This window comes from Hippocampus bargibanti, linkage group LG03, assembly GCF_051943395.1.
Source record: "Hippocampus bargibanti isolate YZ-2025 linkage group LG03, ASM5194339v1, whole genome shotgun sequence".
In the NCBI taxonomy this organism is placed as follows: Eukaryota; Metazoa; Chordata; class Actinopteri; order Syngnathiformes; family Syngnathidae; genus Hippocampus; species Hippocampus bargibanti.
Window position 1 is genome coordinate 5,590,030 of NC_142736.1, and position 15,939 is coordinate 5,605,968.

General features: G+C 43.4%; 1 protein-coding gene across 3 annotated transcripts in view; it reads right to left on the reverse strand.

Annotated features, from left to right (window-relative positions):
• Positions 1-15,939, reverse strand: part of znf536 (zinc finger protein 536) — a 267,191-nt gene that overhangs the window by 28,039 nt on the left and 223,213 nt on the right. The window lies entirely within an intron of this gene.

Consider the following 15,939-nt stretch of genomic DNA (forward strand, 5'->3'; position numbering starts at 1 on the left):
CATCAAGTGTACAGATGGCTTGTGCGGGTTATTTGTGGAGCCTGATTGATGGGATATTTTAACCTTGCAGTCTACACCCTGCCTGTAAACTATCAAAGTTGAAAGAAGTCCAAATGTCACTGTTTTCTATCCATTTTCTCTGTCGCTTTAATGTTTCACCCTCCCCTCCTCACTGCTGAGTTCTTGACCAATCACATGGCTTTAACCGAAGACTCAGGGGGGCGGAATAGAGGACCAAAACAAGCCGGCTGCCATTTTGTTGTTAGGAGAACGGGCTCGTTCACGAACGAAACATCACTCATTGTGGCAGCTCCGTGTCTATCCCGAAAAATACTTCGTATGCCAAGGTAAAATTTTCATTAATTTAATGTTCGTAAACCGAAAAGTTCGTAAGCCAAGGGGTTCGCAAACCGAGGTGATATCGCAGTTTACGAACGCTTTAGCTTACGAACGCTTTAGCTTACGAACTTTTCGCCTGACGAACATTAAATTTGCGAGAATATAATCTTGGCATACAAACTAGTTTTCAGCAAAGAAACCAAACCACACTGCGGCACGGTGGCTGGCCGACTACTTTTTGTCACCCCCTTTCAGTACAGACGAGAAAACCAGAACTACAACGTGGCTCGCTCATGGCAAAAAAATAACTTGGACACCCTTGGCGTAAACCTTGCTCAAAAAGGCGGTCAGGCTCACTACTTATCCACCGTTCCTTGCGTTTATTTCTTTTTTAGTTACGATTCAAACTTGAAGTGATTTAGGGATACGCCACGAAGTGGTTGAGGGGACGGCTCGGAGAAGGAAGGGGGAGTCTGTGAGGGGAGGACGTGCGCGAAATTAAGCATCTCCCATCTGATGAGCAGCTTGTCCATAATCCCCCCCCCCCCCCCCAACCGCCATCCCCTTCGTTGCGCATCTGCTGCCAAGTCTGCTGCCTGCTACAGAAACAGCATGCGCACGTTTCTGGACAACGTTGGCTTCTCGCCGCTCATGTGATCGCACGCACACATGCTCAAGAGTGACATTAGCATGACGGAGCGGCCAGCGAGTAAAAAGGGGGAGGGGCCTACAAGAGGAGGAAGCGGCCAACAATTAGAGGACAGATGATGCGGCCATCTTGAGATCGTTTGTCATGTGTCAGTCGCCGTTGACCTTGTAACAAACGTGCGCTGAGATCATCTTTTAGAATGGGGTGAGGGGAGTGCTCCTGTTCTGTTGTTATTCATTCATTTTCGAATCAAGTTTATAATAATAATAATAATAATAATAATAATAATAATCTGATATTCTGATTCTGATTCTGATAATAATAATAATAATAATAATAATAATAATAATAATAATAATAATAATAATAATAATAATTATACAGTGATACATTGGCTTACAAACTTAATTGGTTCCCAGAAAGTAAAATGAAAAGTGTGTATTGCAAACATTAATTTCCCATAGGAAACCATTAAAACGAGAATAATCCGTTCCCAGGTCCCCCAAAAACATAATTTTCAGCTAATAAACCTTAAAACTACACATAATATCCCCTTATTTTATGTATAATCAATTGGCTATGGTATTGTAATTAAAGAAATAAAATGTACAGTATAATAAAGTTGTTTTATTGACCTTTGTGATGGTCGTTGATGGCTTGATGGAATGGATAGCTTTTTCATTAAGTGTCTCAAGGAGCTCTGAGTTGTACATCTTTAAAGTTGTGGTATTGCAACAGCAACAGATGCAGGGAGAACACGAGAAACTTCATTGATAGCTGGTTCCCTTCCTTGTATGTTCTTTTCAAATTGTATAGATGACTTGTGTAGGTAATTTGTGGAGCCTGATTGATGGAATATTTTAACCTTGCAGTCTACACCGTGCCTTTGAACTATCAATCAAGTTGAAACTAGTCCAAATGTCACTGTTTTCTATCAATTTTCTCACCATTTCACTTTTGTTTTTTTCCACTTTTGTTTTTTGTTTCAAGCTCTGTCATCTCCCTTTCATGTGTGTGTGTGTTCCTTTTTCTGTAACACCCCCCCGCCCCCCGCTTACTCCTGCGTGTGTCCTGCTGCGTGTGTCCCCTCCTTCCTCTACCACGAATCTTGACCAATCATGTGCGGCGGTAACCGAAGACTGGGGGCGGGGAATACAGGAAAAAAAAGACGGTTGCCATTTCAGGAGCTCCAAGAACCGGTTCGTTCGCTCATTGTGGTGCTCCGTCTGTTTCCCGAAAAATAGTTTGGATGCCAAGATTATATTCTCGCGAATTTAACGTTTGTAAATCTGTGTAAACTCTCAGTCGTACAGGAGTGGTCCTTCTTAGGAGAAGTACAGAAGACGGCTGAATAAACCTTTTCATCGATTAACGTTCGTAAGGCAAAAAGTTCATTAGCTAAAGCGTTCGTAAGCCAAGGTATCATTATACATTTGATTTATATGCGCCTTTCAAAACTCTCAAGGTCGCTTTACAGTCACAGGCTTAGTTTTTCTGTGGTTGAGCAGCGGCAGCCACGCGTGCCAGCGTTCACTGAACCTGGAAGTAACTCAAATAGATAGAAAGCTCGCTGTCTAGCCAATAGACAATTGCTAGCTAGCCAGCCAGCAAGCCAGCTAGATAGCTATATAGCTAATAGATAACCAATAGATAGCTAGCGAGAAGGCTAGCTAGATAGCTGGATCGCTAGATAAATCAGTAAATATTCACACTAAATGCTGATTTCATACCATCACCCTGTTCTTACAGACTAAATTGGTCCATCTACGCAGCGCTCATGAGCAAGTTCGGGTTCCAGCAAGTCGGACCAACTTCTCACACCTCAAAACCTATCCCGGGATTGGTTGAAAGAGAACTTGGGAGGCTGAGTGATCAGTCTCAAGACTGATTTTGAGTGGGCACCCCATAGCCCGGACCTAAGCCCCCTAGATATTTTTCTTTGGGTCTATCTTAAGGACAGAGTCTACGCAGGGAAACCCAGAATCATCACGTACGGAACTCAAGAAAGTCATCAGGGAGGACATGAGAGCCATAACCAATCTCAGCCCTTTTCGGGCAGTAACCGGGGGACACCCTGAGCCGCTTGCAAGCCTATCGCAGAAGTTTTTACGTTCACACGTTAAAGGTGTTTTTTGCTGTTGAGTGTAGTGAGTGTATTGAGTATAAGTGTTATTGCTATCTATCTATCTATCTATCTATCTATCTATCTATCTATCTATCTATCTATCTATCTATCTATCTATCTATCTATCTATCTATCTATCTATCTATCTATCTATCTATCTATCTATCTATCTATCTATCTATCTACCTTCCTACCTACCTACCTACCTACCTTCCTACCTACCTACCTACCTACCTACCTACCTACCTATCTATCTATCTATCTATCTATCTATCTATCTATCTATCTATCTATCTATCTATCTATCTATCTATCTATCTATCTATCTATCTATCTATCTATCTATCTATCTATCTATCTATCTATCTATGTCTCTCTCTCTCTCTCTCTCTCTCTCTCTCTCTCTCTCTCTCTCTCTCTCTCTCTCTCTCTCTCTATCTATCTATCTATCTATCTATCTATCTAGCTAGCTAGCTATCTATCTAGCTAGCTATCTAGCTAGTTATCTAGCTAGCTATCTAGCTATGTATCTATTAGCTAGCTATCTATCTATTAGTTATCTATCTATTAGCTAGCTATTAGCTAGCTAGCAAGCTTTCTATGTATTTGAGTTATTCCGGGTTTAGTGAACGTTGGCGCGTGTGGCTGCCGCTGCTCACCCACCGAAAAACTCATCTTGTGACTGTAAAGTGACCTTGAGAGTTTTGAAAGGTTCTTATTAATGAAATGTATTATTATAACAAAAAAAAAGTTGACGCAAGGAACGGTGGATAAGTGGCGAACGTGACCGTCCTCGTGGCTTCGGATCTCTAACGCACGGTGGGGGGGTCAAAGTCATTTTTTATAACCGGCGATGGAATGAGAGGTGTGGCATGGCTCCTTTGGCCATTGTTTTGAGTTTGTTACCTTGTTTCGGTAGCGTTAGCCAATACTAACCCCGCCCCGCCTCACCAAACAAAAGCGATTCACCGTCGGCTGGAAAAGAAAGAATTTAAAGGCTTCTTTTTTGGCAATGAACAAGGCTGAGGTTTCACATTAAAAGAGATTTATTTTCCAGCGCGCCGCTAATCCTCAATTTTTAATCCGGACACCCCTCGCCCCCCCCCTCTCGACGATGGATCCCGACGCTCGCGCGGCGCCACAAACAAATTGAGCAAAGTTTCCGGCAGTGGGAACGGCGGGAACGAAGAACGGCGAAGGCTTGTAAGGGGGGGAGGGGCGGCGCTTGTTTCTTTGTTCACTTGTTGTGTTTATTCACCGCTAGCATATTTTTCACGTGTTGTTTCAACGCTCTTGGTTTCTGTTAGGGCAATTCGCTATACGAACACATTTTAAACATCTTTTCTATTTTCTGACACATGGTTTTATTTTCTCGGACTTCCTGTCATCGTGTTACATCCTCTCCATCTTTACACTATTTTATTTTCTCGGGCTTGCTGTCAGGACGTCACATCCTGTCTGTCATTGAATTGTTTTACTTTCTCGGTTTTCTGTCACAACGTCACATCCTGTCTGTCTTTACATTGTTTTACTTTCTCGGACTTCCTGTCATCATGTCACATTCTGTCCGTCTTTACGTTTTTTTTTCTCGGACTTCATGTCATGACGTCACATTATGTCCGTCTTTACATTGTTTTACATTCTCGTTTTCCTGTCATGACGTCACATCCTGTCTGTCTTTACATTGTTTTACTTTCTCGGACTTCCTGTCATCATGTCACATTCTGTCCGTCTTTACGTTTTTTTTTCTCGGACTTCATGTCATGACGTCACATTATGTCCGTCTTTACATTGTTTTACATTCTCGTTTTCCTGTCATGACGTCACATCCTGTCCATCTTTACATTGTTTTACTTTCTCGTTTCCTGTCATCATGTCACATTCTGGCCGTCTTTACGTTTTTTTTTCTCGGACTTCATGTCATGACGTCACATTATGTCCGTCTTTACATTGTTTTAAATTCTCGTTTTCCTGTCATGACGTCACATCCTGTCCATCTTTACATTGTTTTACTTTCTCGGTTTCCTGTCATCACGTCACATCCTCTCCATCTTTACATTGTTTTATTTTCTCGGACTTCCTGGCATGACGTCACATCCTGTCCGTCTTTATGAAAGCTCTGTATTGAATGTTAAATTGTTGTTCTAAAAGTCGACATCGACATCAACGACACGGCGATGACAACGCTCTGCCATCAAAGCACCAGGGGAGTGGGGTCGTTCCATCTGGAACAAAGAGGTGCAGTGTGGGTCAGGATACTTTGCGTCATAATTCCCATGAAAGTGTATCTGTCCTCAAAGTGGTGCTTCATGTTTCTGCGAGCGCGCGGCGGAGGTCCTTCTCATCCCTGGAAACTCGAATCCCGCCCCGGAATGGCCGCCAGCCAATCTGCTTTGGCCTTTTGTGCTCTTTCTAATGACGGCCGCGTTTATTTTTGATAATGATGTCAAGGCAGCACAATGGGAGCTTTTGTGCGGCGAGGTTGTCTGGTGCTCACCCAAAAACGAGGTTAAATGTGATTATTAATCTGATTAAAGCGGATTGCCGGCCGGGGCCTGCCTGCTGTTTAACGAGGCCGCTCCTCTTCAAAATCGATTGAAAAAAAAGCAAGCGGCCATTGTTTTAGTGCATCTGCAATATCATTTTTCCCGTCGCGTCCTTCCTGACGGACGCACTCGGGCAACCTGGCTAAGCGTGATTAAAAATGATTCATTGCCATTCAGGAATTTATTCGGTATTTGAAAATATGACGTAGAGCGACATTCCCAAATTTGTTTGGGTTTTGTTTTTTCTTTTTTGGGTGCCGATAAAGGCCTGGCCATTGCCAGATGTGCAAATGTGTCCACTCCAGTGCCAGGGTTATTGTCATTGTCACTTGAATTCCAGGACCCGCAGACTATTGACTTTTAGGACGACATCAACATTCTATTCAGCGTAAGAAAGCCCAGACTGTCTTCTTTCATCAGGAAAAAAAGGTTAATTCCTAAATGATATGCATCTGTAGTTATATGAGCTTGAAATGAGGGTGGCTGTGCAAAATACAATGCAATAAATCCGTATGAGTTTATATAGCGCTAACATGGAAAAAAAAGGCAAATGTTGCCCCCTCGTGGAAGGGAAAAACATTACCAGAGGTCTGGCCAGTGCTTTATCGGCATCCAAGCATGACAAAACCTAAACAAATTCGGGAATTGTGCGCTACATCATATTTTCAATTCCCCAATAAATTCGGGAATGCCAGTGAATGAGTTAAAAAAAAACAACTTTATTGAACAACACTAATGCATCAGTCACATTAGAGGCGACACGAGGAAGTGACGGACATATAAGGAAGCGGAGGGGGTACGAGTGGTGCATTCAGGTGCGCTAAGTTTGTTCAAGAACACATTTCCTGAAAATTTACAAATTTCCTAACTGTTATTAGAAAAACGTTTTATAGCATTTAAAATACCCAAAACACGCAGGCTGATATTTTTAGTCAAATTAAAAAGACCAATAAAATGACTTAAAGTGTACAAAAACTACTTCAAAATGAAACCGTAAATGTTCGTGACGTTACCCCAAGACATCTTGCCTTTCTCGAGAATCAAAACAATGGTTTCAGATTCGAAGAAGAAGCTTTCTTGTTACTCATCCAGTTATGAATATCATTCAAATAGTTCTGAAGAGGAAAGCATAAATGTTTGCAATCGATTTAAGAAGTAATTCCGTATCATTTTGAGGCATCGCCCAAGCTCCGTTGGAAATGGGCTGATTTGTCTGCTGGGAATTTGTGTCAGCCGATATGAAATAGTAGTCTTGGTGCAACACATAACGCTTAACCATCGCGTTATTTATGTATTTTCCTTGTAATTTAGGCATCAACACGTCCTTTAAAGGACAACCGACGTCTCCAGACAAGTTGTGTCGATAATTTGTAAAATGGCTTCAAATGACTTCTACTGAGTGTATTTTAAAAAGATTCCACCGCATATAGCTATATTTTACGTTTTAAGACTCGCGCTGAATATTCAGGAAGTCTTGTTTTTGAGTTGGTGACGAATCCGTACGTGACGTCACTAAAGGAACGCCCCTGACCGAAAAAAAGACATTGTAGCAGTCCTTCCATCACGTCAATGTATTTTGCTGTATTGTTTGGTCTGAAAACCTTGTGTTGCACCCAAAAGCTGCCAGAAGAGGGTGTCCAAGCTCCATATAAGGAATTTATCAGCCTGTGGAAACAGAGGTGGCCACGGGAGGTCGCCATTTTGTGCCTCTTTTCTGGTGATCGTTTCTCCCCAATGTTGCCTCAAAATGGCATGGAATAAATTCTTTAATCGATTGCAAACATGTATGCTTTCCTCTTCAGAACTATTTGAATCATATTCATAACTGGAGGTAAAACAAGAAAGCATATTCTCCGAATCTGAAGCCATTGTTTGGATTCTCCAGCAATGCAAGACGTCTTGGCGTGACGTCACAAACAGTGGGCGGGACTTTCTGAAAATGCACAATTCGCAGCTCAATTTTTTGCAGATTTTGGACACTTTAAGTCATTTTTATTGGTGTTTTGCATTTGAATAAAAATATCATACTGCGTGTTTTGGGTATTTTAGATGCTATAAAACGTTTTTCTGATGTCAGTTAAGAAACAAAAAAGTGACGTCGGTTGTCTTTTAAAGGTTTTCTGATTCTGATTTTGAACGCATTTTCAGTTGCAAATCGAGGCATAAAAAAGCCCCCTGAAATTTTTGTTCAAAAACTGAATTGGTCGAGAACCGAGGCGTTGAAAACCCAGGTTTGACTGGAACACAAGCTGCGTGTTTGCTTTCAACATTTAGCTTGCAGTCGACGTGCACATTCAACCATGATGTCCCTGATCCACTGGTGAAGAGACGCTTTGATCATCTCCTCTTTCATCTGGAACTGCTTCGTGTAACAGAGGGTAAAGAAAGTGCTTCAGAATGAATGATTCTCTGTGTCTTTGTATTATGTTATTTGTTATTTCGTGTTTTTTTTGTTCGTTTGCCTTTACAGCAGCTCCTGTATTTTGTTTTTCTACTTTCAATCCTTTCATAACTTTGCTGCTGTGAAATGTAAATTTCTCCACTGCGGTTCAAATAAAGGCAAATCCAATCCAATTCTATCCAATCCAATTCACTCGATGGTCACGTGACCAATCCCGATCGTGGCCACACCCAAAAAAACAAACACCGAGTGACACCGTTGCCATCTCTCTTTAACGACCCCCCCAAGCGGAAGTTGAGCGGCGTGTAATTGGCCCGGCACGGCGAGCTGAAGAGAGAGCAGGCGCGTTAACGCTTGGGTCGCTGGGATTTGTGGCACACTGGCGTTTACATTTTTTTGTCATTGCTAACGATATGATTATATTCTTTGCGCGCAGGTGCGCTATTTTTACTTTATTCCCCACCGGTTTCCCCCCCCCCCACACCCTCACTTTGTCAAACCTTCCCTGGAACTTTGTTGACGTGACTTATTTATTTGCACTTCGCCGCCGTGTGATGTGGGAATCAAAAGGTTCCGATGGAGCAAGCGGTCGGGATCACGCTCGGCGAAGTTGACTTATTTGTCCTTAATTGCTAGCGAGTGCTACAAAGGCGTTAGCACGTGTACCTGTGGATGTTTGTCTGTTTATATCGGCGTCGCGGCACGACGCATTTGATGTGGAATAACGCAGGAAATAAAAGTTGACATAGTTTCTCGGTTCCGCTGCGTGCGGCGGCGGAGTTCTTTTTTGTTTTTTTTCGTTATACATCGGCGCTGTTTTTCCTTGAAGTGGCGTCGGCGGCGTCTCATTACGCGTAAGTGTGGTGGTTACGCCCGCCGCGAGTCGAGCGGGCTTTTTCAGTACGACTCCTCAAGGGGCGTCTTCCCCCTCCCTCACATCTCGGGGGGGGTGCCTGGGGACGGGGAAAGGCGGCATCCTTAAGAGGATAGCGTCAAAGTGAACAAAGTCTCCGGGAGTCGGTGAAGAAACGAAACAAACAGCAAACTAATGAGACGCAGAGCAGAGATCATGTCAGATATATCGTAGTGAGGTGTCGTTCGCGAACAAGCCGGTTCTTAGATCGGATCTCTGAAGTTATCGAAGAGAGCCAAAAGAGCCGTCCGGATCTTTTTAGTGAGCCGAGCCAAAAGCTCTCTGAAAGGAGCCGGAATTCCCATCAGTACTGTGATTTTTTTACACGAGTAATTCGTATTTCACAAAATTCTACATGATTTTAGGTAGTTTATTAATTTATCCAAAAATAAACAAATAAAAAAAACTGAGGAGCCATTTTGGAGCCAAAAGAGCCGTCCGGATCTTTTTAGTGAGCCGAGCCAAAAGCTCTCTGACAGGAGCCGGAATTCCCATCACTACTGTGATTTTTTTACACGAGTAATTCGTTTTTCACAAAATTTTACATGATTTTAGGTAGTTTATTAATTTATCCAAAAATAAACAAATAAAAAAACTGAGGAGCCAACTGGGAGCCCAAAGAGCCGTCCGGATCTTTTTAGTGAGCCGAGCCAAAAGCTCTCTGACAGGAGCCGGAATTCCCATCACTACTGTGATTTTTTGCGCGAGTAATTCGTTTTTCACATAAATTTACATGATTTTAGGTAGTTTATTAATTTATCCAAAAATAAACAAATAAAAAAACTGAGGAGCCATTTTGGAGCCAAAAGAGCCGTCCGGATCTTTTTAGTGAGCCGAGCCAAAAGCTCTCTGACAGGAGCCGGAATTCCCATCAATACTGTGATTTTTTTTTACATGAGTAATTGTTCTTTAAATAATTTTACATGATTTTAGGTAGTTTATTAATTTATGCAAAAAAATAAATAAATAAATAAATAAATAAACTGAGGAGCCATTTGGGAGACAAAAGAGCCGTCCTGATCTTTTTAGTGAGCCGAGCCAAATAACCGCTTGCTCCATCGGAACCTTCTCTGAAAGGAGCCGGAATTCCCATCCCTACTGTGAAATGTAAATTTCTCAACTGCGAGATGAATACAGGTACAGTGATACCTCGGCTTACGAACGCTTCAGTTAACGAACTTTTTGCCTTACGAACGTTAATCGATGAAAAGGTTTCTTCAGCCGTCATCTGTACTTCTTCTAAGAAATACAGATGACGGCTGAAGAAACCTTTTCATCGATGGACCACTCCTGTACGACTGAGAGATTACACAGATTTACGAACGTTAAATTCGTGAAAATATAATCTTGGCAGATGAACTATTTTTTTGCAAAACACACGGAGCGCCACAATGAGTGATGTGTTGTTCGCGAACGAGCCAGTTCTAAGAGCCGGATCTCTGAAGTGAACGAAGAGAGCCGGCTCCTAACAAGGAGCCGGAAATGGGAGCCACTGAAAGAAACGGCGCTCATAAATGAAATGGATTATTATTATTATTATTATTATTATTATTATTATTATTACTACTACTAACTGTGCACATATAAATAAAGCCATATAAATAAAAAATATTTGATATTGTCTAAATTTTTACATGAGTAATTCATTTTTCACATAAATGTACATGATGTTTGGTAGTTAATTAATTTAAGCAACAAAAAAACTCAGGAGCCATTTGGGAGCCAAAATAGCCAGATCTTTTTAGTGAACCCATTTGGGAGCCAAAAGAGCCAGATCTTTTTAGTGAACCCAGCCAAAAGGACCGGCTCTCTGAAAAGAACCGGAATTCCCATATGGCATTCACTCATATATTTGCTTGGAAGGCCAATTTAGCAAGCCTTGCGTAGCGCCGCGTAGCGCTATTGTGCGCGCGTGGAAACGTATCCATCAAAGACGCGCACACACGATGTGATCTTCACCTCCCGGGAAGCTCCCATGCCATTTTCACCTGTCCCCGCCGCTTGAATGGAATAATTGTCAGGGAAGTTTGCTATCGTCTCCGGGGTAACCAAATCCGGGATTTCCAGGTAAAACGCAGCGCGGTCGGTGTCCGTGATGAGCTTTCCAAAGGCGATGAAGGACGGCGACGCTTACAACGAAATGGCGAATCATCGGCGGAGGGAATCTCTTTATGCGAATGTCGGGACGGGCAGTGGATCGCATAGCGGCCCCCGGACAGTTCATTTATAACGCTCCCCCCTCCCCCAGGCGTGGGAAAGCGAGTGCGGGAAGTTCCCACTGGGAAGCGAAGGTCCGCAGAACTCGGTGGCGCTCCACATGTCAAACTCGGTCAAAAGTTGTCGGCCCACGATTCAATAACAATCCTAATACATTTCATTTACAAAGCGGCTTTCAAAACTCTCAAGGTCACTTTACATTCACAGAATAATTTATTTCTGTGGGTGAGCAGCGGCAGCCACACACGTCAGCGTTCACTCAACTCGGATGTAACTCAAATAGATAGAAAGCTAGCTAGCTAATACATAGCTAGCCATACAGCTATATAGCTAATCGATAACCAGCTAGCCAGATAGCTAGCTAGACACCTAGCCAGATAGCTATCTAGACAGCTAGCGAGATAGCTAGATAGTTGGATAGCTAGATAAATAAAAGAAGGGAAAGGTAAACGTTTTACGTTTTAGCAAAAAACAATCACCCCAAACCCCAAGAAAAAAAACTAGAACTCCCCTTCAACCGGTTAGCCCGTTAGCCTTTATCTCCAAGTCCCGCCACAACAATTCCACCGAGGCAGTCAGTCCAGCGGAGCCAACGACGCTCCTAACTCGGAGCTAAGACTACAAGCTAGCATTTAACACCAATTACCCTTTCACCTGGAGACACACATTAGCCTTTCTACTCCAAGCACGCAGATAGCGACTACCCTTTCACTTCTCGTTAGGCCGAAGGAATAAAACAGATAGTGGACAAAAATCACCTTTTAACTCAGACAAATCAGACAACTTGAAAGCGCTTGAACTTTTCTCCACCCTGTAACTCCAACTAGAGCATGTCAATTACCCTTTCCCTCATAGCGACCTTTAACTCGGTGCAAACAGACGCCAACGGCGATTTAACTCTGAGCTACGACACAGCGCCAAGCCTTGAATTTAAAGCCAAGGCTCAAAATAGTCAAAAGACAACAACTGTAAAGTCCCAACTCGGAGACCAGCCATTGACTTGAAACGAAACCAAAGTCAGAGCTGCGACACAACTCGTACTCTTGGACTGGCAGTTGAGACGCAAAAACTAGCGAGGCGAGAGCAACTTTTAGTGAAACACCAAAGGCCTAAGTAAGACACCACTTACCCGATGATTCCAACTTAAGAGGCCAAATAGTGGTCTAGCGGATCAGGGGTCGGAACTCTGGTTCCTCGTGAGCCATACTCTATCTGTGACGGACCTCTCTCGACTTCAACCCACCTGCTTCAAACGATCTGCTCATCAGCAAACTCTGCAGAAGCCCGAAACGATCGGCATCAAGCGAAGCAGGTGTGTCCAAGTCGGGAGAGATCTAACATGGGCAGGACGTGGCTTTCGAGGAAACGGAAGTCCAGACTCCTGGTAGGGATGAGAACGACTCTGGTATTGCACCAATCCCTTGAAGTCTGCGAGGGACTTGAACTTCAAGTTCAAAGGTAATCTTGGGTTTACCCTCAACGGTAGAGGCCAAACCCCCATATGACTTTGATTCAAGGTATCGCCTAGCACGCTGATACTCTTGAACCACCATTAGCGCTTTAGCTTGGCGGCAAGAAGACACCCAACTCTGCAGAAGCCCAAAACGATCGGCATCAAGCGAAGCGGGTGTGTCAGAGTCGGGAGAGATCTAAAACCAGCAGGACGTGGCTCTCGAGGAAGCGGAAGTCCAGACTGCCGGTGGAGATTAAGACTACTCTGGCAAATCACCAATCCCTTGAAGTCTGCGAGGGACTTGAACTTGCAGATTAAAGGTAATTTTGGGTTTACCACCAACCGTAGAGGCCAACCCTCGTATGACTTTGATTCAAGGTACCGCGTAGTATGCTGATACTCTTGAACTACCATTAGCGCTTTAGCTTGGCGGCAAGAAGACACCAAAGACACACCCAATTCACCTTGAACTCTGGGCTACGAGTCGACGCCAGCGCTTTAACGACCTTCCAAGTCGAACCTTCCAAGAGGAAAGACACAACGAAGCTTTTCACTTTGACTGAATCAGAATCAGAAAGCCGTTAATACTCCCGCAATGAGGAAATTTGCAAGATGCTGCGCGGAGCGCTGGTACTCTTGAACATCAACTAGCCCTTTTCAGCTAAAAGAGGCCCATTAGCCTTGAATTCCAAGGTAAAGCGCCCCGGAAACTGTGTTCACTTCGATTTAAGATGCAGAGTACCGATGTAGTCGACGACAACTAGCCTTTAAGTCAAACCCATGCACTGAGTGACGGCTGGCTGTTTTTTTTTTAGCTCGTCATCACCAGACAAGCGAGGAGTGACTGAAGCTCAGCGCCATCGAAGCTGACAAAGGGAACAAAGGTTCTAGTGACAAAGGCACTCGGGTGTATAATCATTGCGCGCACGAAGTGCGCCTGTAACGCCTAAGAGTTTTCACTCCGCGCCAGGAAGAAAGCGTCGAGTGAGGAAACGGAGCGCCAACCCCGGCGTTCCATGCAGAAAACAGCTGCGGTCCACCCGCAGATATTCAGTGCACTCAAGACCGATGACGTAAAAAGTCATGGTGGTTTTCGGTGCTGATTCCGCGCTTTTAAGTGGGACCCAGTGAGGGAAATCAAAAACCATTGTTGTACAAATATACCTGGCTATCTAGCTAGCTAGCTATTTGCTGTTTATTATTTATATAATAATAATACATTTCCTTTATAAGCGCCTTTCAAAACTCTCAAGGTCACTTTACAGTCACAGGATAGGTTTTTCTGTGGGTGAGCAGCGGCAGCCAGACGCTTCAGCATTCACTCAACCCGGAATAACGAAAATACGTAGATAGAAAACTAGCGAGATAGCTAGTAGATAGCTAGCTAGTAGATAGCTAGCTATCTAGCTAGATATCTATTAACTAGCCATTAGCTAGCTAGCTTTCTATCTATATGAGTTATTCCGGGTTGAGTGAACACTGCCGTGTGTGGCTCACCCACAGAAAACAATTTAGCCCCCCTCCCGCAAAAAGCTAGTTAGTCATCATCAGAATCAGAAAACCTTTATTCGTCCCACAATGGGGAAATTTGCAAAATCATTTGGTGGGGGATAGACCATTACTTGAGCTATCTGGCTATCTATCTGGCTATCTAGCTGGCTATCTGGCTTGCCATCTGAATGGCTAACTAGCTAGCTATCTACCTGGCTACCTGCCTAGATATCTAGCTGGCTATCTAGCTATCTATTTGTTTTCTACATATTAGCAATTAGCTATCTCACTAGCTAGATAGCTATTGATTAGTTATCTATTAGCTAGCTAGCTAGCTAACGTTCTATATATTTGAGTTATTCTGGGTTGAGTGAATGCTGGCGCACGTGACATTCCGGGGCGATCGCACGAGCAGCGCCGATGTCAATTTTCGGGGCCGCCTAAATCTAGACCGTCAAAAAAAACTTTCCGCCGCCGTGTGGAAAACAAGTGTGCCAGGTGACAACTCTGTCATGCTCATTAGCAAAGACGCGGGGTTCTCCGAAGCCGGTCCCCTTCTACGGGTGTGCCTGCGCCGGAGTGTCTTTGCGGAGACGGTAAGCGCGTTCATGGTAATTAACCACCTGATGAGGACGCTATTATTGGCAATTACCAGCTTTTGCTTTATCACAAGTTGGAAATGCGTGTCGGCGCGTGTGCATAGGTGTGAATAAAGGAAGCACAGGTGTGCCTGCTTAAGGTGCAAAGACAACAACAGGGATCCCTCCTCCTAAATCTCCTCCCACCAACAAAGAAAACAAGGCCAGGTACGTGATTGGAGTCAAACTGCGAGCACGCGAGTTGACGACATTGATTGTTTCAGTCTGGGAGTTCTTCCCACATCTGACAAGTTTTTGCCAAGTACTTGTTGCAGGATTTTGGTGGGGAAGTCCTTCTTTTTTACGCTCCGATTGATGAAAAGGTTTCTTCAGCCATCATCTGTATTTCTTTGAAGGTGTGGGACGTTTTGCTTCTGATCCAAGAAGCGACAATGAGGTTAAAATCTTTGCGAAAGAAAATACAGGTAACATCCGACTTACGACTGAGTTCCGTTCCGACCAAACGATCGTAAGTCAAAATGGTCGTAAGTCGAAATCCATTCAAAATGTTGAATAGAGACTTGGATGCTAAGTGACTCACAACCCCACCACCCCCTCTGGTGCCATCACACAGCCGATTGCGAGTTTGTCATAAGTCGGATGTTACCGCCAATATATATAAATAAATATATATATATATATATATATATATATATATATATATATATATATATATATATATATATATATATATATATATATATATATATATATATATATATATATATATATATATAGCGCTAATTGTTGGCTAATTATTAATTGTTGGCTAATTAATTGTTGGCGGGGAAGCTTGGGTGGACCGCCCACACCATCCATCGTTTGATTACATTCGTAGTGCTGGGAAGAACAACATGAGACGAAACCCAGACGACATTTACCGCCATCGGTTTAAAGCAGCGACACGACCTAGCATCGTTTTAGCTTCCTTGAAAGTGCCGGCGGCGGCATCTCGAAAGTGCACGAGAGCCCAGTAAAAGGTGTCAAGAAAGACAACAATAAAACGCTTTCCCGGCCGGGTCTCGGGGAGCGGCTGTAACCCAAGCGCAATCATGAAAACTGGCAGTTCATTTTTCACAGGGTCATCCATCGACCAGCCTGATAAAGTAATGGCCTTCTTCTGGGACAAGGAGGCTTTATGAACACTAAGATAGTTAGGAGACATGC